The sequence below is a fragment of the Melanotaenia boesemani genome, chromosome 20, assembly GCF_017639745.1.
Source record: "Melanotaenia boesemani isolate fMelBoe1 chromosome 20, fMelBoe1.pri, whole genome shotgun sequence".
Lineage (NCBI taxonomy): Eukaryota > Metazoa > Chordata > Actinopteri > Atheriniformes > Melanotaeniidae > Melanotaenia > Melanotaenia boesemani.
In genome coordinates, this window is record NC_055701.1 from 23,460,293 (window position 1) to 23,469,387 (window position 9,095).

At 39.6% G+C, this 9,095-nt stretch overlaps 1 long non-coding RNA gene across 1 annotated transcript; it reads right to left on the reverse strand.

Annotated features, from left to right (window-relative positions):
* Positions 1 to 5,679: 5,679 nt before the first annotated feature.
* On the reverse strand, positions 5,680 to 7,880 carry LOC121631152. Its single transcript, XR_006008676.1, has 3 exons — positions 7,783 to 7,880; positions 7,026 to 7,547; positions 5,680 to 6,793 (listed from the first exon to the last, which is right to left on the reverse strand). It is a non-coding gene; the product is annotated as an uncharacterized LOC121631152 (long non-coding RNA).
* Positions 7,881 to 9,095: the final 1,215 nt, after the last annotated feature.

Sequence of the window (9,095 nt, forward strand, 5' to 3'; positions counted from 1 at the left end):
AACACAATCAAATATAATATAGTGTCTGACTTTGGATAACCTTGCAGTGTCTGGGAACACAATTACGCTTTTGGAGCCACCAGAAGATGATCCGGTTAGTACAGTGTCTCCAAATCACAGGCTTGGTATGTTCTGTGAAATCTTAATCCAAGTCCGCTCGCTACATGTATACGGCAGGGGGAAGGCACATCTGCAGCTGCAGAATGCACGTCTGCAGATGAGGAGACTGTGTCAGCGGAGTCCAGAAGGTTTGAGGCATGTCAGTTTTATGGGATTGGCCTGCTTATTTATTCCATGAAGGATATGAAGTCAGTGATGTGGTGCTAATAGAAAATGTGTAACAGGACCCGGATGCTGCACAGTCTCCTAAGCGGCCTGGTAACATTGTGAGTATTGGCTAAAGTACATCTATGTTATGCACAAATCCTGCTGTGCTAACTGACATTTCCTTTACAGACTTCACAAACTGTCAGAACACTTTATGCAAAGCACCTGGAGAGACAGATAGAGCTGGCAGATGTTAAAATCAGACTCAAAAAGAGAAAGCTCCAAGAAATAGAGCTGGATCTAGAGATTAAACGCCGGACACTCAGAAAACTGGACCTGGAAATCCAGAAACTAGAAAGAGAAGTGAGTGTTTCAATGCACACAGTAACCATATCTGCAATACAGTGTTTTAATCCTTGTTACTTTTGCTGTCGTAGGATCCAAGCAACCAAGACAAATGACTGCTTAATAAAAAAAAAAAGAACTAAAACATTGGTGTCCGTCCTCTTTTCATGAATGTAAAAGAATTTCAAAGAACCACCAGTGCTAAACAAAATGCTCACACAGGAAAAGCTCTTTTATTAAATAAAGGGGCTAAATCCAAAAATCAAGTGAAGAAACCTGCAATATATTGCTCCCTGACAAGTCTGCCATTAATGTTGTCCGGGAAGATGGGAGCATTTTCCCAGTCAACATCAACAGCCACTCGGGCGGGGGGTCTCTCCTTTCTTAGGCCTGCAATGTTATGCAGCACTACGCATGCAGCAATAACATCACAGGCTCTGTCCGGGGAAATCCTCAGGTGGTGCAGGCACTGAAACCAAGATTTCAGAAGGCCGAAGGTCATCTCGATTCGAGCCCTTGTCTTGGTGTGTGCATGGTTGTAGGCCTGCTGTGGTGGGGTTTGAGGATCTGCAAGGGGAGTCAAGAGGAATGACTCACAGGCGTATCCTTTATCTCCCAGCAGCACACCCGAGAATTCACCTGATAATACAAAATATAATTTAGAAAACAGAGTTACACACACAATGTCCAAGGTGCTTACAGTACAAATGTGTGGGCTACCTTGTGAAAGTCTCTCATAAATTGGACTAGCCCGAAAGACTCTAGAGTCATGCACTGAGCCAGGCCACTTTGCCTCTAAATTGCTCTGACCTGTCCCTGAAGACTCGTTCACGTCTGAATGCTCTTCTGAGGATGCGGGCTTCCTCGTCCAGCACATCCTCATCCAAAAAGGGCAAGCCATTATGAAGAGGGAACAGGTGAAGGGGAGTTGGACCTGAATATTCTACATTGCCCTCGTCACGGATTTCTTTGAATACACCTTTGTAACCTCATCCGCTGTGTTTTGTAATCTCAATTACTGCAATAAAACACATATTTATAAAACCTCTGACAGCAATTTGACGAGCAGTCTTCATTAGCATAGCAATATAACACTTGGCCTGATGAAATCATGCACTTATGACCAAGTTGATATTGTGTGATGAAATCGTGATCCTGTATTTAAATAAAATGAGTAAAAAAAAAAAAAAAATTATATGCACTGCACTAGCACTACACGACAGCACCTGGGTCTAACTGGACTCAAAGCGGTCTGACTAACACTTAATTATGACGTCCCATCTTGTTTGAATTCATGCTTGTGTTGTTCTTACTCTCAAATGTAAGTCGCTTTGGATAAAAGCGTCTGCTAAATGACTGTAGAATAGAATAGAATAATAATACTACAACTCGAATCCATATAAAAAGGCTGTTGCGATTACGAACAGATTTGGATTAAATGTACAGTGACTGTATATGTAATATTTTAATACTGGATGATTAAAATGACGCGCCATACTTAGGAAGACCATGGACATGCTGTAAAACACATTAATTCCTCACAGAATTGACGTTGGACATGCAGGTGACTCGCTAGGATTAATCTTAGCCTGAGCAGTTAGCCTGGTCTGGAGCAGGCTAGCTGCAGCGGATAAATCACCACAGTAACTTGGCCGGGATCAGTTTGAGCTGCTTTCATGCAACCGACTTAGGGCTAAATTCAGCCAGGATAACCAACATATCCCGGCTTAATCGCTTATCTTGGTTTCGTGCAATACCCCTCTGGTTCTTTAAAAGAAAAATATAAATAATGAAAGGGCGGCTCAAAAGTTTTGTTACCTACTATCAATGAAAATGACCATAATAATAATTTTCATAATAATTGTGCTGTAAAATCAATAGTTTTAAAGTAAAACCAGAAGAAATGGAGCAGATGGGACACGTACAACAGTGGAGTTCCAGCTTTGCTGCTGAGATGCAGCTCTGTTTTGATACTGAAAACAGGTTTTTAGTCAGGGACTGATAAAAACCACATCACTGTGTGCTGGCAGCGCAGAAATAAACAGCAGAGTGTGACAGATTTGTGCTGCGAACCATCAGTTCTCCTGCAGTCATGCCTGTACTACTCAGCTGGAACTGCTCTTCAGACTGACCCTCGTAGCTCGGCTTGCCATTTCCATACACATACCCAATGAGGACCATAGCCAGATCTTTTCTTTGCTGATACCAGAGCATCAGTGTACGACTACTATCATCATGACTGCACATAATGTGGATCTCAGTCTTTTCATTCACTATCTGGGGAGCAGATTGCTGAAATGTGATGCTGCTTACTTGATCTGTGGAGAGAACAGATTTGAAAATGACAGACAGGTAAATATTCACTCCTGCCATGAACGCTAAGCAGGTCATATAAGTAGTTAAAAACAGAGAATTTGACAACTTACAATGAAACCAGATGAAGAGAAACACAAAGCTTTGCTCAGATGAAGACATTGTCAGACGCTGATGTGGAAAAAAACCGGTTGAGAATCAGACTTATAGTGGAAGTGTGTGATGTTGGGTTGATTCATCACCACATCCTCATGATAAAAGCTGCTTACAGCGCGCTGTGCCTCCACCTAACGGCTGAATCAGATTAACCCTAAACCTGCCGTGCTGCACTGTGCTGTAATTACAATCAGATTACATGATTCCTGGTTAGCATCCCTCTCCACACATAGAAGAAAATCACATTTCTCCTTTACAACTAATAGAGAGCAATCATTATTTATCCACACTCTATAAATAGCAGTCAAATGCTGTCAGTCTGTAATAATTGACTTCTTTAAATAAATCCCTGCTCATAATTTGATAAAACAGTTAACAAACCATCCCATACATGACTCCATGCTCTCTAACTGCTTTTAAAATCATCTTCTGTCTAAATGCCGTCGACCATTTTAACTTAAATGAATACTTTATTGATCTCACACAAAAAATGAGGAAATCAGTGTTTCTTGATAATAAATCTTATATTGTTGTGTTGTGTTTTTATTTCAGTTTTTGTGGTGAAAAGTTTGTGAGTTGGGCCCATGAAAAACTTACCAAATCTTCCCCGTTAATGCCAAACAGCTGATTCTGATATCTGATAATATAAAAAAAATCGTTGCAACATTCAGGAAAAGGTGTCAAACAGCTGAAAACATGATTGTTAAGATCTTTGGTGATAAACAAGGCTGGTAAGTAAAGTAATACCACAAACATGGTGTCTCCCACACATCTGCGGTGGTGAGTGAGAGGAGGGGAGGTTACTCTTTAACCTACATTCAGAGTCAAGATATAAGAGGCCGTAGGAGGAGGTTTTTGTTCGGAGAGTACGGCTGTTTGATGTAGTGTGCTTCTCTGGCTGCACAGAAGTAAGTCCCTGTATGTTCAGACGCATTTAGTCCCATTAAAGAAAGTGAACCATATATCTTTTTTCCATTCAAATCTCCAGCTAACCTAAAATGTTTTCTAAATGGCATTTCCACGCTGTCACTATAGAACTGTCTATATCCATATCCAATGAGTTTCAGAGCTGTGTTTCCAGGTGTTTGCTGGTACCACAGCATCACTCCGTAGTCTGCCTGCCCGTGTGTGCAGAAGAGCTCAGCATCTTCATTTGTCTTTCTGAGGACATCAGTGGGAGACTGATAGATCTGAATCTGCAGAGAAAATCCTGCAAAAACAGACAAATCTCAGCTTTGGTTTAATGACTGAAGAAAAGAGAAACTTGTCAAACAAGAGGAAGGTTTATCTTACCTGTAAGGTGAAGAAAAATGAGAAATATAATCATTTTGGCTCTGTGTCTAAAGCAGATTTAGCTCTGTTTGTTACAAAATTCTAATATGGAAAGAGTAAAGACGTCACAGCATATGAAGCACTCAGCAGAGACATGAGGAAATGATGTTGAAGTCACATGACTGTAAGAGCGTCTGGCTGAGAGCTGATTTGTTTACAACACAAAGCCCTGGACACCAGGAGTTTTTCTACACTCAGAGAAGACATGAAGTATTTAGGTGATGACAGCTTGTGTAGACATTCATATGAATCTACATTAAGATGCTCTGCTTTCACACATTTTTATTATAAATAAGAATCAACCACAACACAACCACAGCAGCAGGTGTCAGTGAGAAGCTTATTTCATTTCACTTCCAAGACGTCTAAAGATGAAGACAGTTTTTGTAAAGTTCAGAGGGGTTTTCTGTCATTGTGCTTCACTTGCTGCACAGTAATAAACTGCAGTCTGATCTTGTTTGGCAGCTTTGATTGTAAGAGAGACGTTCTTTGCTGTATCTCCACCCAAATCTCCATTCACTTCAAAATCATTTTTATATGCTTCCTCTAGTTTGGGTTCTTTGTAGTGCAAATGTCCGATGAGTTTCATAGCTGTGTCTCCAGGTGACCGCTGGTACCAGAGCATCACCCTGTAATCAGTTTTACTATGGCTGCAGAAAATCTGCACAGTGTCATCACGTGTAGTGATGCGTTCAGTAGGAGACTGATGAACCTCAAGGCCCTGATAAATACCTGGGATAAAGAAAAGATTTAAGTTATTCATGTTAAACATTTCCACAGTCAAAGGAATTGACATTTCTTCAAATGATTACCTGGCAGCAAACAGAAAATTAGAAAGTGGATCATTTTGTCTTTTAACAACAAAGAAAATATAAATCTAAACAGATTTAAGATGTTATATGAAGCAATGTGCAAAGTTCTGCAGATGCTGCATGGAGATCATCTGACTTCTAGTTCATCTCAGAGGACTGAGGTTTGAAATGGAAAAGAACGTGATGAAGAAGAAACATGAGGCTTTCAGGGAGGAGTTTTCTCTCTGAAAAGTTCATGGTAGTCTATTTATAGTGCAATCTAATGAAAGGTTTATGTGTTTATGGACAACTAACATAACAGTAATCACCACAAACTGATGTTACTGATCCTGCACAGTCTATATGTTTATATCTCTTTGCTCTATATGTTAAATCTCATAAGACTTAGTGGTCTGCTATTACTGATGATTCATTACAAGAGGAGGACTTGATTTATTTTTGTTGTTTACCTGGTTATATAAACAAACAAATACAGAGGAAATTAACTGGAACAGACAGAAAAAGTTTCATGCATTAATTCTGATATGAGGCATTAAAGCAAAATCCAACCACAAGAACAACTGCTCAGGAGCCGGTCTGAAAACCAGTAATGATGAAATGTTGAGTTTTTGTAAAGTTCAGATGTTTTATGTCATCGTGCTTTTCTCACTGCACAGTAATAAACTGCACTGTGATCTTGTTTGATTATAAGAGAGATGTTCTTTGCTGTATTCACGCTTAAATTTCCAGTCATATCAAAATCATTTTTATATGCTTACTCTGGGTTTAGTTCTTTGTAGTGCAAATATTCACTGAGTTTCATATCTGTGTTTCCAGGTGACCGCTGGTACCAGAGCATCACCCTGAAGTCATTTCCACTGTGGCTGCAGAAAATCTGGACTTTGTCACCAGAATATTTGACAACAGAAGGAGACTGATGGACATCAAGACCCAGAGTTACACCTTAAGTAGAGAGAAAAATAACTGGCTATAAATCTAAGTATGTTACATTTAATCGAACTGTTATAAAAAGTTTTTACCTGCTGTGCAACAGTTGCAAAACTTTTGGGAAACTTTTTACCTGTTTTCTGTTAGTGTCCTTGTATCTAATCTCCACCAGCTGCATCACATTCAACATTCAGTGCTTGTCAAGATGTTAAAGCTTGAGGATTTCTTAAACCTCAGTGCCACCTACTGGAGAGATGTAACACTTCTGATGCTGTTATTAATTCAGTCACTTGATCTGCAACCAGTTTTTGTTCAGCTGTTTCCAGTCCTCACATCACTGTGTTTGCTGACAGCACAGAAATACACACCGCTGTCATCAGGCTGCAGGTCTTTGACAGAAAGAGCCCCCTTTTCAAAGCTGTCTTTGATGGCTGAATATTTGGTTTGGGAGCTCCCTCCGTATTCTGGACTTAATCCCGAAGCTGTGTACACGATGAGGGTCATGGTCTCTCCTGGACGCTGCCGGTACCAGTACATCTGGGAATGAGAATGATCCTTGTTGTGGCTGCAGTTCATCTCTGCAGATGTGGACTGACGATTCCAGCTGATGGAAGGGAACTGGGTGACATCCTGGCCGCGAACTAGACATACATTTAAAAAGTTATTATATTAACATTTTAAAAGATTTCACCACTTTCTGCTCTATATCCTTAACACTATCTTTTTATGGCATAACGTTTAAATGCAGAGTCTGCATAGAAGAGGTACCAAGCTGACAGAAAAATATTTCATTACATGGGCTCAGGAGGTTAATTTCTAAAACTTCTACATTTCTGCTAATTTCATCATAAATAAAAGTATTTCTTAGTCCACCTTGAATCCACAGAGAAGAAAGTAGGAGTTTGATGAAAACTTTAGTCGTCATTGTGGTACCGTTTCACATGAAGTGATGCCAAGAGGTTAAATGGTGTGTTGCTTCACAGAAGGATCCTCCCCTAGTAGAGAAAAAAACACTGTTGATTAGAGTGAGTGAAGTCAGGTGGGAGGGCCTGTGAGGTTTATGTACAGAGGAGCTGAGATATGCAGCACTGTGGTAACTAGCAGCACAGAAATAAACTGCACTGCTGTTTGACATGAGTTCTTCAGTTGTTAATGTGCAGGTCCGGCCTTCACGTGCATCCCCGTCCACCTTCACCTTCACTCCTGCTTCAGGAGTCCACATGTCTGTATACACGTATCCCAGGAACTGTAGTTGTCCATTTTCTATTTGTTTGTACCAGAGGATCCGGTCGTAGCTCTGGATCCTGTGTGAACAGTTGATTGTGGCAGATTCTCCAGGGTTTTTGAGGATGTGGAGTGGAGTCTGGTCAACTTGTTTGCCTGAAGAAGAACCTGCTAAAAACACATATGTAAAATCATTTAGAAAAGTCTTAGAAATGAAGACATGAGGAGGGAAAGACATCAGTTTAAGCAAGTCAGGTGAAGCTGGATGAGCTATCAGTACATCAGAGAGACTTAAAACAACCACTGAGGGTCAGACAAATGACCAAAATAGAAAACGCAGAGATAATCAAACACATTTTCCATCACATGAAGCAAAATAGCATAATTTCCTTCATAAAGATTTTACCTGATAGGAGAAAAAAATCAAAGATTATAAACAAAAAGAGCATCATGGTGTTGAACCTATAACTTTAACCGTCTTTTTTGCTCTTTGGCAAAACTCATCTGTCAGTGAAAGAGGAAACTTTTTAGAGTGGGTGGTGTCAAACTGCACACTCCCTCTCTGAGCATGAAATCATGTTAGCAGCAGCCACACACTGCTGCCTCAGTAAAGACATGCTGCCTCCTTATGAGAGGAAAAAAACAACACATACAGTTTTTTGCCAATCTTTAACATTTTAAAATCATTTAAAACTTTTAACAACTCCCAACAACACATCAAACATGAATCAGTGATGGTTTCCAGCTTCTTGTAATATGTTTTCAGTTTTATGCTCCTTGATTTTGTGTTTAGTGTTACCATGTCTTCTGGATTACATGATCAGGGTTTAAATTAGACCTGTTTCTGTTAGTTCTGCCTCCAGTGTTTGTTTACGTCAAGTGAATTCTGCTGATCATTCAGCCCTCCTTGTGTACCTGTTCTTGTTCTGTTCCTCTTCATCAGTCTGTGTCCTGGATTATGTTTGTATATTTATTTTATGGACTCTCAGCTCCAGGAGCAGGTCTAGAAAGGTGGGATGTGTAAATGAGAACTTAAAAAGGGTCCAAACTTTGGGAAATAAAGAACTGATTATTTCAACAAAAGTAATATGAGGGGCCATCCCTTTGTCCCTGCCCTTAATCAGTCCTGTTGTGTTATTTTAATTGTTTGTTTTCATCTGAAATTAATTTAGTTTAAGTTACATTTGAGAAGCTCCTGTAAAGCAAATATAAAAAAACTGGATGAATGAAAGCATAACGTAGAGTCCACTAACAGAGTTGTACAATACTGGCTGATGTCACAACAGTATTGTGAAGATATGTTAATAAAAACAGTTTTAAAAGTTCATATCATTACCTGACAGCAGAAAACTGTTTAAATAAATGCTCAGAGATAGAAGAATCATACTGACTTAACTGTTTTGTTAACGGTAGAAAAATATTTTATTTATGTCTGATGATATGAAAACTGCTCACTGAGTAAACTTTAGTCTTATAACATTATTATGTGGGAGGAGTTTAAGATAATCCTCAGAGAAGATGTATAAAGATTTACTGCCACCTTGTGAAAGGAAGTCATACAAGTTTAAGCAGCTGTGTGATGTTAGAATAAGATGGAAACAGTGATGAGGAGGTTTTTGTACTGAGGAGCAGAGATATGAAGCACTGTGGTATCTAGCAGCACAGAAATAAACTCCACTGCTGCTCAGACTGAGTTTCTCAACTATTAAAGTACACGTC